The 20,539-nt window shown below is 34.9% G+C and overlaps 1 long non-coding RNA gene across 1 annotated transcript in view; it reads left to right on the forward strand.

Moving 5' to 3' along the window:
- The window catches only part of LOC309644683, a 126,952-nt gene that overhangs the window by 104,634 nt on the left and 1,779 nt on the right, over positions 1 to 20,539 (forward strand). The window contains exon 2 of the long non-coding RNA XR_014254555.1: positions 7,288 to 20,490. This is a non-coding gene — a long non-coding RNA (uncharacterized lncRNA). The remainder of the gene's footprint in view (positions 1 to 7,287; positions 20,491 to 20,539) is intronic.

Here is a 20,539-nt window from a genome sequence, read left to right on the forward strand (position 1 = left end):
TTTCAGAGAGGAGAAGACCTTTGAATTAATTTCCCAAATTAGAATAGGTATTCTAAGGCAACTCTGAGAATGGTGAAGGAGGTTTTGTGCTAAAATACTTGGGCATGAAGCAGCTTGGCACCTTCAGGAGGCTGTCAGTCATTTGATATGACAAAAGTGTAGGGTATGAGCAATAAAGTCCTAGGAAGTACACTGATAAATGAAGACAAGTCCTAGATCACAGAGTACAATCACTCTCCATATCTGTGGGTTCTGCATCCACAGATTTAATCAACCAAGGATCAAAAATATTTTTAAAAATTCTAGAAAGTTCCAAAACCCAAAACGTGAATTGGCTATGCACTGGTGACTATTTACACAGCATTCATATTGTATTAGGTGTGATAAGTAATCTAGAGATAATTTAAAGTATATGGGAGGATATGCGTAGGTTATCTGCAAATACTACATCATTTTATATAAGGGACTCGGACATCCACAGATTTTTGTATCTATGGGAGGTCCTGGAATGAATCCCCCATGGATACTTAGGGACAACTGTACCTTCCAAGTATGCTATAGAATTTGGTGTTCACTCTGTAGGCAGTGGGAAGCTATTAGAATACATTTAGAAGGAAAATAGCATTGTCAGTTTTGTGGTTTTAGACAGCTTATTCTGGCAGCCATTTGAAGGATTAGTTAAAAACTCAAATTTGAATCTTTCAAATCTGTGATCATTTAACCTATAGATTCAGAGGGTCTGTTAAACTCCTACAACTGCATACAAAATTTGTGTACCTATATACTATTCCTGGGGAGAAGGCCCATAACATACATTTGACTTCCAGTCACTGAAAGAGGATGATATTGAAGGCTGGGAAGTAGGATGACCAACTCATCCCAGTTTGCCTGGGACTCTTCTGGTCTTAGTACCAAGAGTATTGCATCTGGGAAAGTTCTAAATTCCAAGCAAACTGTGATACATAATCACCTTACTAAGAAGTCAGAAGACTGTGGCAATAGTCCCTGTAAAAGGAAATGAGAACTTCAGTTAGAGGAGAAGGAATGACCTTGAGCAGTATAAACTACAGAACTGAGTGGCTAATGGGTTTAAAGTATAGGAGAAAGGATGAACTGAGGATAAAACCTATGTATCTAGCTCTAGTTACTATATTTATCTGGTTGCCATAAAAGAAAGTGTGTGTGTGTGTGTGTAAGGATGACTTCCATTTTGAACATGTTGATAGTAAGTATTTATGAGGTTCTGATGGACATGCCTGATAGGAAGTTGGATATTTAGATTTAAAGTTGTAGAAAATATATCTAGGATGGATATGTAATTTGTAAGCCATTACATTATAAGTACTAATTGAAATTTGAATAAGACTATTCAAAGATGATACGTATAATGAGAAGTAATGGTCAAGGAGAGGATTCTGGGGAGTTTCTACAATACATTCAAGGACATCCATGGGAAGAAGATCCTACAAAGGGTATGAAAAAGGTCTGCTCAGTACTGTAAGCAGATTACCAAGAGAGACTGCACTCTAAGAATCTAAGGGAAGAAAGATTGTGATTTTTATTTATAAATTTAAAGTTTTAAATATTTTCATGGAAATATTAACTAACGTAAACAGAAAGAAATTTGAATATAAAAATTGAAAAGGAAGAAATGAAATATTACTTGAAGCTTGTATAATTATACACTTAGAAAATTATTTGAAAATATGATTGAAGACAATAAAAGAATTTAATAAGCTGGCTAGATACAAAATATACACAGAAACCAATAGTTTCTGTTTATATGAACAATAAAGAGTTAGAAGATTTAATGGAAAAAGACAATCATCTACAATAGCAACAATGAGAGGTAATATTAAATGATATTATTGATGAATACTGAATGTTATTATGTGCTAGGTACTCTTCTAAGGCTTTCATAGGCCTACTGCATTTAATCCTCAAAACAACTGTATTTTACAGATGAGACAATGGATGCAAAGAGAGTTTAAGTAACTTGCTTGTGTTTATACAGTTAATAAGTGACAGACCTACATTTTAAGTGTAGGGAGTCTTAATCCATAGGCTGTGGTTTTAACTGTTATACTATGTAGTTAGTACCCTTAAGAAAGAGAAGTAGTCAGGTAATACTCAGGAATATACTGAACAAGAAAGGCCCAAAATCTGTATAAAGAAAATGTTAACATGCTACCAATGGAGAAAGGAAGTGTTGGACAAATAGACTTGTATGGAAAAAAATATAAAAATACAAGTTCTCCCTAAACTGATCTATAAATATAACTTGATTCCAATATAAATAACAATAATTTTTCCTATGAAACTAGTTTTAAAATTCATATAAAATTTTTAAAAGGAAAAACTTCAGAAATGAAGAGTATTATTGAGGGGATAGCCCATCAGATATTTTAAAACTATTAAAATTTTCAACAATTAAAAAAAGGCAGCACTGGCACATGAGTAGACAGATAAATGGAATTCCAGAAATAAATAAGTGCATAAGGATTCACTATATAGTAAAGGTGGCATTATATAATATATATCATCTATCAGTGGAGGAGAAGATGGATGATTCAATAAATGGTCTTGAACAAGAGGGAAGTCATCTGGAAAAAATGAATTCATATCTTATCACTTAAAACAAGAGAAGTTTGAGAAAACTGAAGAGTCCACTGTAAAAATATTAAAGCATAAAATTAATAGAGAAAGAAATTATTTTATAATCTCAGTGTATGAGAGACCTTTATGTGTATGTCACAAATGCAAAGGCCATAAGAAATTATGTTGATCTGCAAATCAATGTGATACATCACATTAACAAAATAAGAAATAAAAATCATATATCATCTCAGTAGATGCAGAAAAAACGGTTGACAGAATTCAACATCCAGTTAAGAAAAAAACTCTCAACAAAGTGAATAGAGAGGGAATGTAACTTAACACAGTAAAGGCCATATATGACAAACCCACAGCTAACATAACTAGTTCAATGGTGAAAAGCCTAATGCCTTTCTTCTAAGATCAGGAACAAGACAAGGATGTCTACTCTCACCACTGTTATTCAACATGGTTTGAAAGTCCTAGATGGACCAATTAAGCAAGAAAAAGAGCTCAAAGGTATCCAAATCAGAAAGAAAGAAGTAAAACTGTCATTATTTACAGATGACATGATACTATATATAAGAAAATCCCTAAAGACTCCAACAAAACCTATTATAATTAATAAATGAATTTAGTAAAGTTGCAGGAGGCAAAATTAATATACAGAAATATGTTGTGTTTCTATACACTAATAACAAATATCAGAAAGCTATCCCATTCACAATTGCATCCAAAAGAATAAAATAGCTAGGAATAAATCTAACCAAGGAGGTGAAAGATCTGTACACTAAAGACTATAAGACACTGATGAAAGAAATTGAAGACACAAATAAATGGAAAGATATTCCACATTCATGGAAGAATTAATATTGTTAAAATGTCCATACTCCCCAAGGCAATCTACAGAGTCAATGCAATCCCTATCAATATATCAGTGGCATTTTTCACAGAAATAAAACAAATAATTCTAAAATTTATATGGAAACTCAAAAGACCTTGAATAGCCAAAGCAATCTTGAGAAAGCAAAACAAAACTGGAGGTATCACACTCCCTGATTTCAAACTGCATCAACAAAGCTTCAGTAATCAAAACAGTATGGTATGGCACAAAAACAGACAGGTAGATCAATGGACAGACTAGAAAGTCCAGAAATAAACCCACACATATATGGGCAATTGATCTAGGACAAAGGAGAAAAGAACATGCACTGGAGAATGTACAGTCTCTTCAATAAATGGTGTTGGGAAAAATGGACAGCACACACAAAAGAATGAAACTAGACCACTATCTTACACTATACACAAAAATTAATCCAAATGGAGTAAAGAATTTAAAACCTGAAACCATAAAAACCATAAAATTTCTAGAGGAAAACATAGGCAGTAACCTCACTGACATCAGTCTTAGTGATATTTTTTTGGATCTGACTCCAAAGACGAGGGAAACAGAAGCCAATAAATGAGACTAAATCAAATTATAAAGCTTCTGCATAGTGAAGGAAAGCATCAGCAAAACAAAAAAAGGCAACCTAGTAAATGCGAGAAGGTATTGTATTTGCAAGATATATCTGATAAGGGTTTAATATCCAAAATATATAAAGAACTCATACAACTCAACAACAAAAAACAAACAACCTGATTAAAAAAATGGGCGGAAGGTCTGGATAGACGTTTTTCCAAAGAAGACATACGGATGGTCAACAGGCACAAGAAAAGGTGTTCTACATCACTAATTATCAGGGAAATGGAAATAAAAAAAAAACATAATGAGATATCACCTCATGCCTGTTGGAATGGTTATTATGGAAAAGACAAGGAATAGCAAATGTTGGAGAGGATATGGAAAAAAGAAACCCCTGTACACTGTTGGTAAAAGTGTAAACCGTTGCAGCCACTATGGATAACTGTATGGGGATTCCTCAAAAAAATAGAAAGAGAACTATGATATGACCCAGATACTCCACTTCTGGGTACTTATCTGATGAACACAAAACACTAATTTGAAAAGATATATGCACCCATATATTCATTGCAGCATTATTGACAATAGCCAAGATATGCAAACAACCTAGGCCTCATTGATGAGTGGATGGGTAAGGAAGATGTGGAATACACAGATGTGGAATACTACACAGCCATAAAAAGAATGAACTCCTGCCTTTTTCAACAACATGAATGGACCTTGAGAGTATAATGCTAAGTGAAATAAGTCAGAAGAAGAAAGACAATACGATATGATTTTACTGATATGTGGAATTTTAAGAAAACCAAGGAAATAATACAAAATGAACACATGGATACAGAGCACAAATCAGTGGTTATCAGAGGGGAAGGGGGTTGGGGGTGGGCAAAATAGGTGAAGGAGCTCCACTGTATGGTGACTAGACATGTGGTGATCACTCTTGTTGTGTACGTAGATTTTGAACTATAATGCTGTATACCTGAAACTTATATAATGAAATCATTTTGATAAATTCAACTACATAAAATTAAACTATGTAGTCCTGATCAAACTTCTGTTAGGAAAATCACAAGGTAAATGATAAAGAGGGAAAACAGAACAATATAAGAAATATGCAATTTCTTTTTACTGAAAATACTTCTTTCAAATCAAAAGAAACGCTTACAAAAAAACCCATCATTACCAGATGCAGACAAAAATCAATTATATATCTATTTTTAAAGGATTGAATATATCTGCAGGGAATGGAAACTATAAAATGATATAACAGACTTGAAGAAACAGGTAAAATTTCTAGAAATTAAAATAAATGTACAACTAAAATTGAAAGCTGAAAGGACAAATTTAACAGGAGAATAGACATAGCAAAAGAGAACTGATGAACTGAAAGTTAGGTCAGATGAAAATTTTCACAATGAAACACAGAGGTTAAAAAGAAGTGGAAATATAGAAGAAAGAGCAGCACACTAGAATAGAGTGAGAAGTTCTAACATAAGCTTAATCAGAATCCCCGAAAGAGAGGAGAAAACAATATTCGTTGTGATAATGCCTGAGGATTTTTCATTACTAAAGAAGGATGCACATCTACAAATAAATAAATCATAAGCATGATGAACAAAAAGAAGTCCATATCCAATTCCATCTTACTGAAATTTTAAGAAATTAAAGAAGAGAAAAGTCTATAAATCAGTAAGAAGAAAACCAAACACACCCAAAAAATTGTTTATTTTCTGAGGAACAATAATTAGATAGAAAACTGACTTCTTATTAGCAAAAATAAAAGCCAGAATATATGTTCTGAAAGAAAAGAACTACCAATTTAGAATTCTATGACTGATAAATTATTCTTCGACAATAAAATAAAATCAACATATTTAGACAGACAAAATTGAGTGATGTTGTCACAAGCAAATCTATATATACAAAGGAAAATTCCAAAGCATGCACTTCTAATAGAAGAAAATGGTCTCAAAGGGATGTCTAAATTGCAAGATGGAAAAAAAAAGACAAGGTACTTATAAATATATGTGAAGCTTCAAATGAATGTTAACTGTATAGAAGCTGTAATAATAGTATCTAGTTTGAATTTTTAAATACATAATTAATATACAGCATTATAATGCAGACCTTGGAGAAGGAGTAAAGTGACTTAAAGTGCCCTATAGTGCTTGTTTTTCTCCAGCTGAAAATTAAAGTTATTGATTAATATAAGACCTTGAAAAGTTAAGGATGCATATTAGAATTTTCAAAGTAACCACTGAAAGAATTCACAAAAAATGTTTTTGTTATCTATTACTGTGTAACAAACCACACTCAAATTTAAAGGACAACAATAAGGCCCTATGTAAGGACTCTTCTATTAAATTAAAAGTCCTACACATCTTAGTAAAGCTAGGAAAAGAAATAAAAAATAAAAAAGATTGTAAGGGAAGAAACAAATCTATTATTACTCCCAGATGATATGATTATGTACATAAAAAATCCAAAATATTCTATGTAATTACTAAGAGATTTAACAAGCTAGCTAGATATAGAAACAATATATAAAAAAGCAATCATTTTGGGATTCCCTGGTGGCGCCGTGGTTGAGAATCTGCCTGCCAATGCAGGGGACATGGGTTCGAGCCCTGGTCTGGGAAGATCCCACATGCCGTGGAGCAACTAGGCCCGTGAGCCACAACTACTGAGCCTGCGCGTCTGGAGCTTGTGCTCCGCAACAAGAGAGGCCACGACAGTGAGAGGCCCGTGCACCGCGATGAAGAGTGGCCCCCACTTGCTGCAACTAGAGAAAGCCCTCGCACAGAAATGAAGACCCAACACAGCCAAAAATAAATAAATAAATAAATAAATAAATAAACAAACAAACAAACAAACATAAAGCAATCATTTTCTATTTGCCAAAACATTATTTAGATAAATTTAAGAGAAAGGTTTACTTTAACATCTGAAGTATCAAGTAGCTAGCTAAGAATAATTCTACCAGATTTCTGCAAAGAGCCAAGCATAAACAAAAAATACTCAAGAAGAAAGTGTGGATGCTGCTATATTTAAGACAGATAACCAACAAGGACCCCCTGTATAGCACAATATTATATAGCTCAATATTATATAACAACCTAAATGGGAAAAGAATAGATACATGTATATGCATAACTGAATCACTTTGCTGTACACCTGAAACTATCACAACATTGTTAATCAACTATACTCCTATATAAAATAAAAAGTTAAAAAAAATAAGTGTGGATGAGGAAAGGTCTTGCTCTATAGATAGTGAGATTTATAAAACTATTGTGATTAAAATAGTGTAGGATTGGGGTACAGGAATATACGAAGGGTTGAATGGCACTGATGGAAAACTAGGAAGGTGACACACACCTATACAGATGCTTAAATATATCAATGCTGACACTGCAGTCAGGGAGATGACAGTCTTTTAAAGAAGTGGTAGTGATAAAATCGGGTATTTGCATGGATGGCAGAAGTTGGAATCTGTGTCACATGTGCGCAACAGGGAGCTGTAAGGGTATTATAGAGCTATACATAAAAAACAAACAAGAATTCTTTTACAAGATAATACAGAGGGATATCTTCATGATCTGTGGCCAGAAAATGACATCCCCAACAAGATACAAAAGCTACAGACCATAAAGAAAACAATTAATATATTTATGATATTAACAATATGAAAAATGTGTTTAGCAAAGGATATCATAAAGACAATGAAACGGCGAGCCACAGAAAATAATATATGTAATACATACAACTGACAAAGGGGTCATATCTGGAATATACAAAGAAATATAGCAAACCTATTAGCAAAACATGAACAACATAAAGCAAACCTATGAAACACAGGGAAAGAGCTGGAACAGAGTCTTCTGAAGAATGTAAATCCAAATTAGATTGGCTAAACAGTAATAAAAGAAAATCTGAGAACATCAAATGATAAGAATGTGGAGCAAACAGTAAACTCCTTCACTGCTGGGACAACATAAATTGATCAAATCCATTGGGAAACAGTCGTCACTTTTTAGTAAATTTGAAGATTTATATATCTCATGCTTTAGCAATTTCACTTCTAGATCTATACCCTATAGAAATGTGTGCTTAGAGGTATAAGATACCATACAGAAAAAAAAAAAGCATTAGTTCTTCACCCCAAAAAGATAAATCTTTAAACATAATTTTTATTGAGCAAAAGATAACAGATCCCCCAATATATGTAGCACATCATTCCATTTATAGAGAGAACAAAATTAAACTAATATAATTATAATTTATGGATAAATACATAAGCAGTGATACTGTAAAGACAAGCAGGAAGTGGTTACTGTAAAAGCCAAAGGCAATGCTTGAGAACCGTGTACTTAAATAAAATGTTTTTAAAAAATTAAATTGAAAAGAATAGAGGAGACTAAAGAGGAAACAGTATAGACTGTTCTTTTTGTAAGTTGAAGTTTGAGTGGCAGTGAATCTTGAGGTGTCTTGAGGGTGACACAAAATTTTGGAATTTCTATTTTATAGAAGAGACTTGAGCATATTTATAAGTGATGGGGAAAGGATAAGCAGAGAAGATGGAGTGAAAACAAAGAAGAAAAGATAACCAAGGGCAGTCCTCAGTTTTAAAGGGATGGGGAAGGAAGTAGGTGTACAGATGGAAAGATAGGGCTTGAGCGAGGACAAGGGTCCATTTTCCTTTGAAACTTGGGAGAAGGAACTCAGAAAGGAAAACCTTGTCATGGACAGGAGAAAAGATAACCTTGTAGTGTATAAGTCATGGATGTAAAGGTTGAAGCCCCAGACTACAAAAGAACATAATATCACTTATCAAGGCAGCAGGTATAGGAACTCTTCTCTCCAAGAAGAGCACGAAGGATTAGAAATGTTACAGTGAAGCAATGGAAAGAAAAAGAACAGCTAGAGAACTTTTCAAGGATTGAGTTGTGCTTGCTGATGGTTTAGCAGCACTGCGAGTTGATATATTTGGTGGCATTGATTTGATTGAATCGAGATCGAGAATTTTCAGTTAAATTTGGCAGAGGTTTATGGAAAAACAGGTTGAAGTAACTGTTGATTGTCGAGTCCCACTGAGAGTATGGTTAGAGGGTGCATATGGGGCCTGGAATTTATAGGGAAGGAAGTAATATCAAAATAGGGTGATCCAATGAGACAATTGGAACAGTTGATGGCCTATAGGTCTGGGAAAGGTGGAAGAAAAGGCAAATGGGAAAAAGGCAAGTCAGAGAATTGCACTGATACTTCACCCCAAACCAATTAATTCTCCCCAAAAGTCTGATCAAAGTCTGATCAAAATGTTCAATTTTACAATGGAATCTTCTAATTCTTCTCTCTAATACAAAACAGAATCCAGTAGAAGACATATGATGTAATTTCAACTAACAATTTAACATAGCTTCTCTTAAGAACAGGCCTGGAGAAGAGCATTTCATTGAAACTCCACCTTAGAAATAAGAATTTAAGTTAAATATGATGGGAGAGTAGGTAAATCTGCAAAAAAGAAAATCAAAGCATGCATCCCAAAGCCCCAGTACATATTTACTTTGGGTCATTCTTTATTTGAGTCATGGCTTGCCTTTGCAACTAGGATGACAATTTTCTGTGGGTGTCAGATGGTTGGAAGAGTAGAACTCTGCCAGAAGTTCTTCCTAAACTGCTCATGGTCAGGAAAAAAGAAAGAAAAGAATCAGAGCAACACTGTTCTGATTGAGGCTAAAGCTGTTCCTTTCTGCTCCATCTGTGATTCTCTTCACAGGAAATGGAGTTACCTGAAGGCTTGGTTAAAAGCCTCCTTTTTTTCCTCTCACCCTCACCCCCGCCCCTGATTTCTGGACTCCAGTTGGTCTAGTTGTTGCTGTCATTTCCCACCCATGCACAGTGACACTGCACTGCTACCATGTTGAACAGAAAGGGTGCTGCCACAAGCAAGGTAAGAAGAAGAATTAATCCATCAACCAGAAGGCAGTTGTTGAGCAAAACTTGTGTTAGGTACAACGAAGCATACTGAAAATGCATCAGAAAATGAATATCTTTGTATGGTGACAGATGGCAACTAGATTGATCATGGTGATATTTTGAAATCCATAGAAATATCAAATCACTATGTTGTGTGCCAGGAACTAACATAGTGTTGCAGGTCAGCTATACTTCAAAAACAAACAAACAAATAAACAAACTCATAAAAAAGAGATCAGATTTGTGGTTACCAGAGATGGGGGTTGGGAGGAGGGGGAATTGAACGAAGGCAGTCAAAAAGTACAAACTTCCAGTTATAAGATAAATAAGTACTAGGGATGTACTGGACAACACAAAAAAGATAATTCACATTGCCATATGTTATAAATGAAAGTTATTGAGAGAGTAAATCCTAAGGGTTCTCATCACAAGGAAACAATTTTTTTATGTTTCTATAATGTTGCATCTATATGAGATGACAGATGTTCACTAGACCATTTCATGATGTATTAAGACAAGTCATTATGTTGTGCACTTTAAACTTACACAGTGCTGTATGTCAATTATATCTCAATAAAACTGGGAAAAAAATGTTCATTCCCAGTGAGGAATTGTTTCATGTTAAGTAAAGCAGGCTTATGGGAACCCTTTCAAAGGCTTGTGCTTCAGTCTGTTAATTGTCAGTCTGTTCTCTTTGTTCCTGTGACTGTCCTGCACCCTTGTGAAGTGAGGGATTCATTTATTCAAGTTTAACTGAATACATGAAAAAACACGAATGAAAAAAAAGAAAATACCTAAGAAAAATTTATCTTTAAGGATCTTACCTATTAGAGGAATAAGGCAAAATATTAACATTTAACAAATCTAGACATGTATGAATAAGCGCCAGAGGAAGAAAAGATAGAGATTTCAGGGTGAACTGGGGTGGTCGGTATAGGCTACATAAGGGAAGAGAGATGTGATCTGAGAGATGAAGTTTCATTCAGAATTTTGACAGGTGACTACACTGAAATATCAAGAGTCGTCTTCATATTATCTCCTATTTCCCAATAAAAAGGTCAAAATAGCCAGTGTTGTCACTTGAAATCTCTGCATTTAATCAAGTCACAATTATTTGTGTCAGGGAAAGAAATAACTCAAAAATAATTTACTTTGGAATTGGAATAAAATGTTTGATATTACTTGAAGTCTATCTGTCCTACTCATTTTGGTGTGTTTAGGTTAATGGTAAAATAAGCTTGCATTCTCTGAGCACGCGCAAGAGAGCAGAGAGACATGACTCGGCCCTGGATGGTGGCGAGCGAAGCCACCCTAGGATTAAAAAAATGGCAAACGCTCCTCAATCACTTTCCTGTTGTTGTGGCCAAACACAAATAGCCTCGAAACATCTGGGATTTCCTCATTTTAGTTCCAGGTTGTCAAATTTTCACACATTCTTGCTTTTTAGTGCTCGGGGGTGAGGCCTTTTTTTCTAACTTGATATGTGTCCTCTCGCAAAATTGTTAAGAATTCCCATCAAATGGGGGCCTTAGATTTTCCCACGTCAACTGTCACTTATAATGGCAGCTGGTGTAGACAGAGGAAAAGAAAGACTAGAGAGGTGTAAAGAGAATTTCTGGGTAAAAAGACAACGACACCAACAGCAAACTAAATTATTAAAGAAAACTTCCTAAAATCTTTCCTTTAATTTCAAAGGGATCGGTAATTTGAAGTTGAGGCACACAGTAGAATGACAGCTTTCAAACATCTTTGATCCTCCCTAGAATTTTAACTTGCCCCACCCAACTTTCACACTTTTGTCTCTCTTCTCTGCTTTAGTTTTTTCCCTTAGCACTTTTCATTTTCTAATGTACAATATACTTTACTTATTTTATCTTGTTTATACTTTGTCTTCACCATTAGAATGAATATTTCCACGTTTCTGCATGGTACAGGCTATCTGAGAATGAACACTAGTAAACTTGGTGAAAGGATGGATTGAATAAAAAACAAGTCTTGGATGTGAAAGATAATGTATAGTGAATATGATTTAAGACTTGTCTACCCCAGAGTCATTTGTTTACACCCAGGGTAGTAAAAACCCAGGAAATTTCTCCTCCCCTCCTCAGGGATTTGTTTATATTCCAGAGTGAAGGACTTTCTCTTTCTGGAAGGGAGGATGGGTTCATGTGCCAGCCACCCTATATAAGCTTTGAGTCTCATAATTTCCAGGCTCCTCTACTATGGTACGACCCTAATAAATGTTCAAGAGAACATCTGCCCTTGTTGTGTTGCTCTACGGGGGACTGGAAAACTGATGCTAAAATGCTCTGTAGGTAATAAACAATCTGTTTTCTGATCCAGAGATTTGTGATTCCTGTCAGAATCTACCTATCTATCTATCTACCTATCAATCATTTATCTATCTATCTAAACTTAACAGACAAATGGAAGGAAGGAAGGAAAGAAGAGAGGGAGGGAGAAAAGGAGGGAAGGAAGGAGGGAGGAAGGAAGGTTGGTTGAATATTAACCTGTCAGAAATTCTTTATACTCCTGCATTGGATGGAAAATTTTACAGATAATAATGGAGGTCTATCCTATTCAACTTTTACATATAAGTTGTTCTACATATATATTTTTCAGATCACTCTTGGTAATTTTAAGTGATGTTTTCAGTTCCATGCCAACAAACAAGCCAAATAACATTCAATTTCTGAGAAAAAAAATTAAGAAGACTAAAGAGGATTCAATATGTTTGTTTCCAAAGTATTTACTAGAAAGTATGTGATTTGCTAAGTGTAAAGAATGATTGATCATTTACCTCTGACAAAAGTCTCAGTGAAAAACTGTCCAAGCAAAGGATTGGTAGTTTGAAGCAAATTGGCTGAGGTAATAACAAAGAACTCCTTTTCTGAGATAACACATAAATCTATAAAGATGATCTATTAAAATGGCTAATATGGGAAGGAGAATCATTTGGCCTAAGTTTTCCTTGGGACGCGGTCAAAATATATAGAATTCTCCTCTTAACAGAAGAAATAACAAACTCTATTAAACCAAAGATTCCAGAAACTCTTAATTTGCTATTTTGCTGACATTTTGGGTATTGAGAAAAGCTTTAGCCAAATGAGCAACTCATCAATTTATCTATAGGCATTCCAAGGTTTTTTTTTTTTTCCCCAAGTCCATTAGGGTATGAAGTGATTCATGAAAAACTTCAAAAGGATTGATTAATGCATGTCTAGTTTCTGTAGTTAAAATATTTGAAAGCTCTTTACTCCCCCCAAGTTTTACAGTGATTCACCTAAAAAAATCTCTTTCGTTGGCAGAAACACATGTTAGTTACATTTATACACTCAAAAGAAACACTGTAGAGACCAAAATATTATGTTACTAAGTTAATGATATGCATATCTCATAGAATTTTCTGTAATCGATATCTGTGACCAAGTTGGCAACAGATCAAACAGTTCCCCAGACTGTTTGATCCCTGCTAGGCCCCTCCTCTGAGTGCTTCACCCACTGACCATTACACAGTTTATTATATGCGTCACCTTCAGACAATGATTCACTGCCAGTGTATGATCTTACTACAGCTGCTGCATATATATTTGGGGATTTCTATCTTGCTCAATGTCAATTATAATATTTACTTACTCATATGGTAACAAAAGCACTATGTTTCATATATTGCATAATTAGCTATACAGATATTCTTTTAGCTGTATATACAGGTATCCTGTGACCTAGGCAAAAACTGTGTACCCCAACTTTGAGAGAAGACAGTACAAGGAGGGTATGACACATGCTCAGCATAATATTCTATATTTGCCTGTCATGCCATTGAACAGTTTCAAAGCAGTTTCACTGGCATTTCATCTGATCTTCAGAACTACAAGGTGACCCACCTTCTGATTTTCAGGTCTGTCATGTCAGACAGGTTTAGGCTCATTCTGAATGACCCTAGAAGGTAGAACTATATCAACAGATGAAATCTGTAGGGAGTCACATTTTAACCCCCAATAAAGGAGCATTTTCTGCCTATTAGATCTCTATGGGTACACTAGTTTGCTTTGTAGTTAGTGTGTTTCTTAATGAAAATATCCAATACAGTGACAAAAAAGGAGTAAGGTATCCACTGAGTAGCCAGATGAGATGACGTTTCAAATATCTTCAAATGTTGGAATCCTTGGGTAAGTTCTCTAGGATTCCTTTAGTTTAGGATAGGTAGTAGCTTGCTGTCCTTCAGATCCTAAAAGGGAATCTATCACCCCTCTCTTCCCTGTCTATATTCTTCAGTGCTACTGGACACATGCCCAGTTAAGACGAAGAACAGTTCAGCCATGGGCTGCAGCTGCTGCGTGGCTAATGGAAAAGGCGGCCAGGAATGCACACTCTGTCTACTCCATGCCAACAGGCTCGCCTGATCTGAACAAAAATCCAGTCAAGCTGCCTGTTTGGCACTATGCAAGCAACACATCTGGGTGCCTCACAAGATTTCTAACTGAAGTGAGGGGCTGATTTCAAACTATGTAGACCCAACATTAAATGCTCTCTTCCCCAGTGGGCTGTGCCATAAGCCAGTGAAAGTTGGGAAAAGAACCTAAAAAAAAAAAGAGTGGATATATGTATAACTGATTCACTTTGCTGTTCACTTGAAACTAACACAACATTGTAAATCAAGTATACTCCAATAAAAATTTTAAAAAAAATAAGTTGGGACCCTGAAATCCATGGGATCTTGGAGCAGCAAAGGGTCTCAGTGAACTTACTCTACATTTCTCAGAATATGTTCCATGGAAACATTGCTTTGTGAAAGGCTCCTTGGGAAGAAAATGATCTGATATTAAAGAAATTAAAGAAATATTGCACATTTGGATCTTTCTAGAAGGTTCACAGAGCACATTAATGTATTAAATGTTTTGAGAAGTCTTATTGCAAAGAAGCTTCAGTAAACACAGATCTGACAAACACAATTTTTCCCTTGCATAATGGTCATTAACATTCCATAGAAGATACACTAGGATATAATGATATTTTGGTACCAAACCCTTCTTTTTACACATGAAGAAACTTAGGTCCAGAGAAATAAAGTGACTTGTTCTAGGCTGAATAAACTGACAGAGTTATGACTAGACTTGGGTTTCCTAATCTTACTTTCTTTTTTTCTGAAAGACTGTCATGATCCCATTCTCGACTTTTCTACCTCATTTTATCATGCCTAGGTCTGGTGCTCATCTTTAGACTGATCAGCTCTGGCTACAGGGTAGAGTTTGGGAAAAGCCTTAGGATAAGTGCCAGTTTGGCCAGTCTACTGGAGCCAAGAGTGGTCATGCTGTAAAAAACCAATAGCATGTCAGATTGTGGAGAGATATTCTACCAGATTTGGAATTATTCACAACTAAAAAGTTATGCCTGCTCTAACACATGCATTTCCTCCTTTGCATACAAAATTCCTAATGAGCCCTTGCTTGACCTAATTCACCTATTCCACACAGAACCTCAAGTCCACTCAACCCAACTCAAAATAAGACAACTAGAGATTACATCCTTTTAATGTTCCAGAAGTGATATGATCATTATAAGTTCAGAAACTCAGGATTCCTTCTCTAGATGGCTCAGTCAGATCCAAATATGGCTCTTGAGATGCATAAAATATATGGACTTAACATCCTCCCCAAATACAGCCCAGTATACAGTGGTGTGTGGGGTGGGAAGGGGAAGAGGGCAGCAGTGAAAATTCCCATTTGAAAAATTAGAGAGAGGAGTACACCATACCTTGTACACTTATAGATGGTGGTAGCAAGATGGACATTGGATGAGTGACTTACTTCTTTAACAGTTAACTAAGCCTCATAAATGGTCAATATGGACCCCAAGATCAGACTCCTGGAAATATTTCCCCTGTGGTTTTCAGGACCATCCATGAAAGAGGCAGTGTGGAATCCTCGGGTTGTCCCCTAGCTGTTTAATTCTCTTGGTGGTCATTTTGGTGACTGTGAATTGCCTAAGATGCTGAGAAGTGCAGCCATCTTTTTTCAGCCCTAAGAATCTTTTTAATCATACAGTTACCCTAAGAGTTTAAGTGGCTGTTGCTCAATATCACTATTGTAGACACTCTTTACTAATTAGCAATATAGGAAATCGTATCGTCTAATATAGACTGAACTACAAACTCAAGACACTGTCCAGTTTCCTAATATTTACTTAAAGTTATCAGCCTTGGAACATAAATAAAACACAGTAGGCTGACTTGGGGCAGCTAGATATTTTTTCCCATAAATGAATTTATTTTAGATCAGAGCTATCCTATAAAATGTCCTGCAATGATGGAAATGTTCTTATTTTGTGCTATCCAATATGGTAGGCACTAGGCACGTATAGCTACTGAGCACTCGATAAGTGGTTAGAGCCAATGAGGAACTAAATTTTTAAATTTTATTTCATTTTAATTCATTTAAATTTACACGGCCACATGTGGCTAATGGCTACCATATTGGACAGCACAGTTCTAGAATGATCCAATGCCAAGGTTAATTCCCAACCAGAACTATATATTATAGCAATTATCAGAAGGTGCTTTGATAGCAAGAGACTATGAAATTGGGGTTCTCTGATTCACCTCCTCTTTTTCTGTGTATTTATATTTTAAACTGTAACCCTGTGTTATCTTTAGCATCAGAAGCAGAGTCTATTAAAAAAACACTATACTAATATTGCAGCTCAGAAAGACCAACGATGATCTGATCTTAAGCACTTTAAGATCTTCCTTATAACAAAGTTATATACTTACCCTGTTATTTCCAATTCTATTTTTCAGCAAAGTAACCTTGGACAGGAACTTCTTGCCCTCTTGAAATATGTCTATGGAGGCCATGAGAAATATTCAGTAACTCTGATAATCTAATAATTTGTCACAAAAATTCTTAAACTTTCAGCCTCAAAGGGCATACTATCTGATCCCAAGAGAGAAATCAGGTAATCGTTACCAAAAATTAACTGTTTTTCATTCTGATCCTAGAATGGGGAAATACTCACTGCTCCCAGCCCTCACGAGTTAGTTCCGTATTTTCTCCAAAGTTCTGTTTTTCTTTAAACATTTGCCAACTTGAGTACTAGTATTCTTTTGGTTCCAAGTGACAGAAATCCATTTAAGGCACACAAAAAATAAGTAACTACGGATATAGGAAGGCCTCATAGAAGGCAAGACAGGAATAGTCAACCATATGTATAAGTAGGAGCTGTATTCCAGGTATTCAGTGGCACCTAGTGAAATGGATGGCATCTTTTAAACCTCAACCTGAACATAAAGGTGTAAATTGCTTTTTTTCTGTGAATAAATCTTCAGGAAGATTCCTAAACTCTTTTTTGGTTTGTTTGTTTTTGATATAGACTGTCTATATTTTAATTTTTCTTAGTAACTTCCAAGCAAGATTTTAAAATTTAGTTGTGCTCCATATTTATAGTTTACCAGGACCTCTTGAGGACTGAATTTCCTCTGTCACATTTTGTTCTCACTTGAGAGTCACTTTATCTCATGAATCCCATGCTTTGGATTCTCTGCTGTGGCCTCCTCCATCAAATTACTTCTAGCTTCCCTTTGTAAGAAAAGACTTTCTTTTTCTGCCTGCCTTTACACTCCTCTTTTTCTTTTTAGTATTTCTGTTAGTATTCCCTTCACATGCCCAGAACCAAAAGGACTGAAATAGCAAACAACATATCAACAGCAGCCCAAAAACACTGAACAGTTGGCACAGCTTGGAAAATGAGGGAGAGAAGTGGGCAACATAAAGGGTGAATGGGCTCCAGTTTTCTGCTACTGGGCACTGTCTGACAAAGACCCACAGCAGAAGTACCAAAACACTTCAATGAAACTTCATAAAATCTGAGGATACTATGTGGCAATTAGAACAAAAAAGCTGATGGATCTGTTCTTGGAGAACCATTTGCCTTCAGAAGAAATTGGTCATGATGGTGGATGGACATGAAACCAAGTTATTTGAAGAAGGATTGAAGATACTGGAAATTTTAGCCTAGCATCAGAAAATTACATAACCTAAGAGTCAAAATATTACATAACCCAGTCACTTCATCCAATCTTCTGTAAAATGTTTAAATTTCCTACCAACTATTTGTCTAACCAACGCTTAAAATGAGGATTAGTTTCTTCATTCCTTAAATAAGCAAAGCAGCTTATTTAATAGATATATTTTTAACCTTTTACTGAGTTTATAAAAACATACAAAAATTTCTCAAATCATAAGTGTACAGCTTGATGAATGTTCAAAATATGAACTTTTTTTTGTTCCTAAGGATCATCTGTCTACTTGATTTATTTTAAAAAATTATTGAGGTATAATTGACATATAATATTATATTAGTTTCAGGTGTGCAATATGATTCAATACTTGTATATATTGTGAAATGATCACCACAAAGTCTAGTTAACATCCATCACGACACATAGTTACAATTTTATTTTCTTGTGATGAGAACTTTTAAGATCTACTCTCCTAGCAACTTTAAAATATGCAATATAGTGTTATTAACTATAGTCACCATGTTGTACATTACATCTCCATGACATTTATTTTATAACTGGAAGTTTGTACATTTTTATTGAAGTAGAGTTGATTTACAATATTGTGTTAGTTTCAGGTGTACAGCACTGATTCAGTTATTTCTTCTGATTATATTCCATTATAAGTTATTACAAGATATTGAATATAATTCCCTGTGCTGTACACTAAATCCTTGTTGCTTAAGTATATTTTGATCCTCTTCACCCATTTTGCCCACCACCCACTCCCTGCCTGCAGCAACCACTAATCTGTTCTCTGTACCTATGACTTCGGTTTTGTTTTGCTTTGTTTTAAGAATCCACATGTAAGTGAGATCATACACTATTTGTCTTTCTCTATCTGACTTACTTCACTCAGCATAATGCCCTCAAGTTTCATCCATGTTGTTGCACATGCCAGGATTTCCTTATTTTCAATGGCTGAATAATGTTCTATCATACATACATGATGGATCATAAATATGGTGGAATATTATATATATACATATATATCATTATATTTCAATAATGAATATAATTCATTATAATGAATATTCCATTATATTTATATTTATATATATGATGCATTTTCTTCATTTATCCATTGATGGATGCTTAGGTTGTTTACACGTCTTGGTTATTGTAAATAATGCTGCAAAAAGATGCAGATATCTTTTTGAATTAGTGTTTTTGTTTCCTTAAGATAAATATGCAGAAGTGGAATTGCTGGATCATATGGTAGTTCTAATTTTTTATTTTTTTGAGGAATCTCCATACTGTTTTCCACAGTGGCTGCACCAATTTACCTTCCCATCAAATGTGCACAAGGGTTCCTTTTCTCCACATCCCGGCCAACAGTTGTTTTTTCTTGTCTTTCTAATAACAGCCATTCTAACAGGTGTGAGGTGATATTTCGTTGTGGTTTTGATTTTTATTTCCTTGATGATCAGTGATATTGTGCACCTTTTCATGTTTCTGTTGGTAACTGTATACATCTTCTTTTGGAAAAAATGTATATTTAGTTCCTCTTCCCATTTTTTACTCAGATTGTTGGGTTTTTTGTTATTGAGTTGTATGAGTTCCTTATATATTTTCGATATTAACCCCTTATAAGATATATGTTTTGCAAATATTTTCTCCCATCCCACAGGCTGCCTTTTCATTTTATTGATGGTATCATTTGCTCTGCAGAGGCTTTTTAGTTTGATGTAGTACCAATTGTTTATTTTTGTTTTTGTTGCCTTTGCTTTTGGTGTCAAATCCAAAAAAAAAAAAAAAAAATCATCATTAACACATCTGTCAAGGAGCTTACTGCCTAAATAGGAATTTAGTGGCTTCAAGTCTTATGTCCAAGCCCTTAATCTATTTTGAGTTGATTTTTGTGTATAGTGTAAATTAATGGTCCAGTTTCATTCTTTTGCATGTGGCTGTTCAGTTTTCCCAGCACCATTTATTGAAGATTCTGTCCTTTCCCTGTTGTATATTCTTGCCTCCTTTGTCATAAATTAATTGCCCATATATGCATGGGTTGATTTTGGGGCTCTTTATTCTAATCCATTGATCTATGTGTCTGCTTTTATACCAAAAAACATAAACAAAATTGGCTTGATTACTCTAGCTTTGTAGTAGAGTTTGAAATCAGAGAGCATGATGCTACCAGCTTTGTTCTTTCTCAAGATTGCTTTGGCTATTTGGGGTCTTTTGTGATTCCATATAAATTTTAGGATTATTTCTCAATTTCTGTGAAAAATGCCATTGATATTTTGAAAGGGATTGCATTGAACCTGTAGATTGTTTTGGGAGGTATGGACATTTTAACAATATTAATTCTTCTAATTCATGAGCATGAAATATTTTTCCACTTATTTGTCTCTTCAATTTCTTTCATCAATGTCTTACAGTCTTTAGTGTACAGGTCTTGTCTCTTCAATTTCTTTCATCAATGTCTTACAGTCTTTAGTGTA

This window comes from Balaenoptera physalus, assembly GCF_965194825.1.
Source record: "Balaenoptera physalus genome assembly, chromosome: 1".
NCBI classification, from domain to species: domain Eukaryota; kingdom Metazoa; phylum Chordata; class Mammalia; order Artiodactyla; family Balaenopteridae; genus Balaenoptera; species Balaenoptera physalus.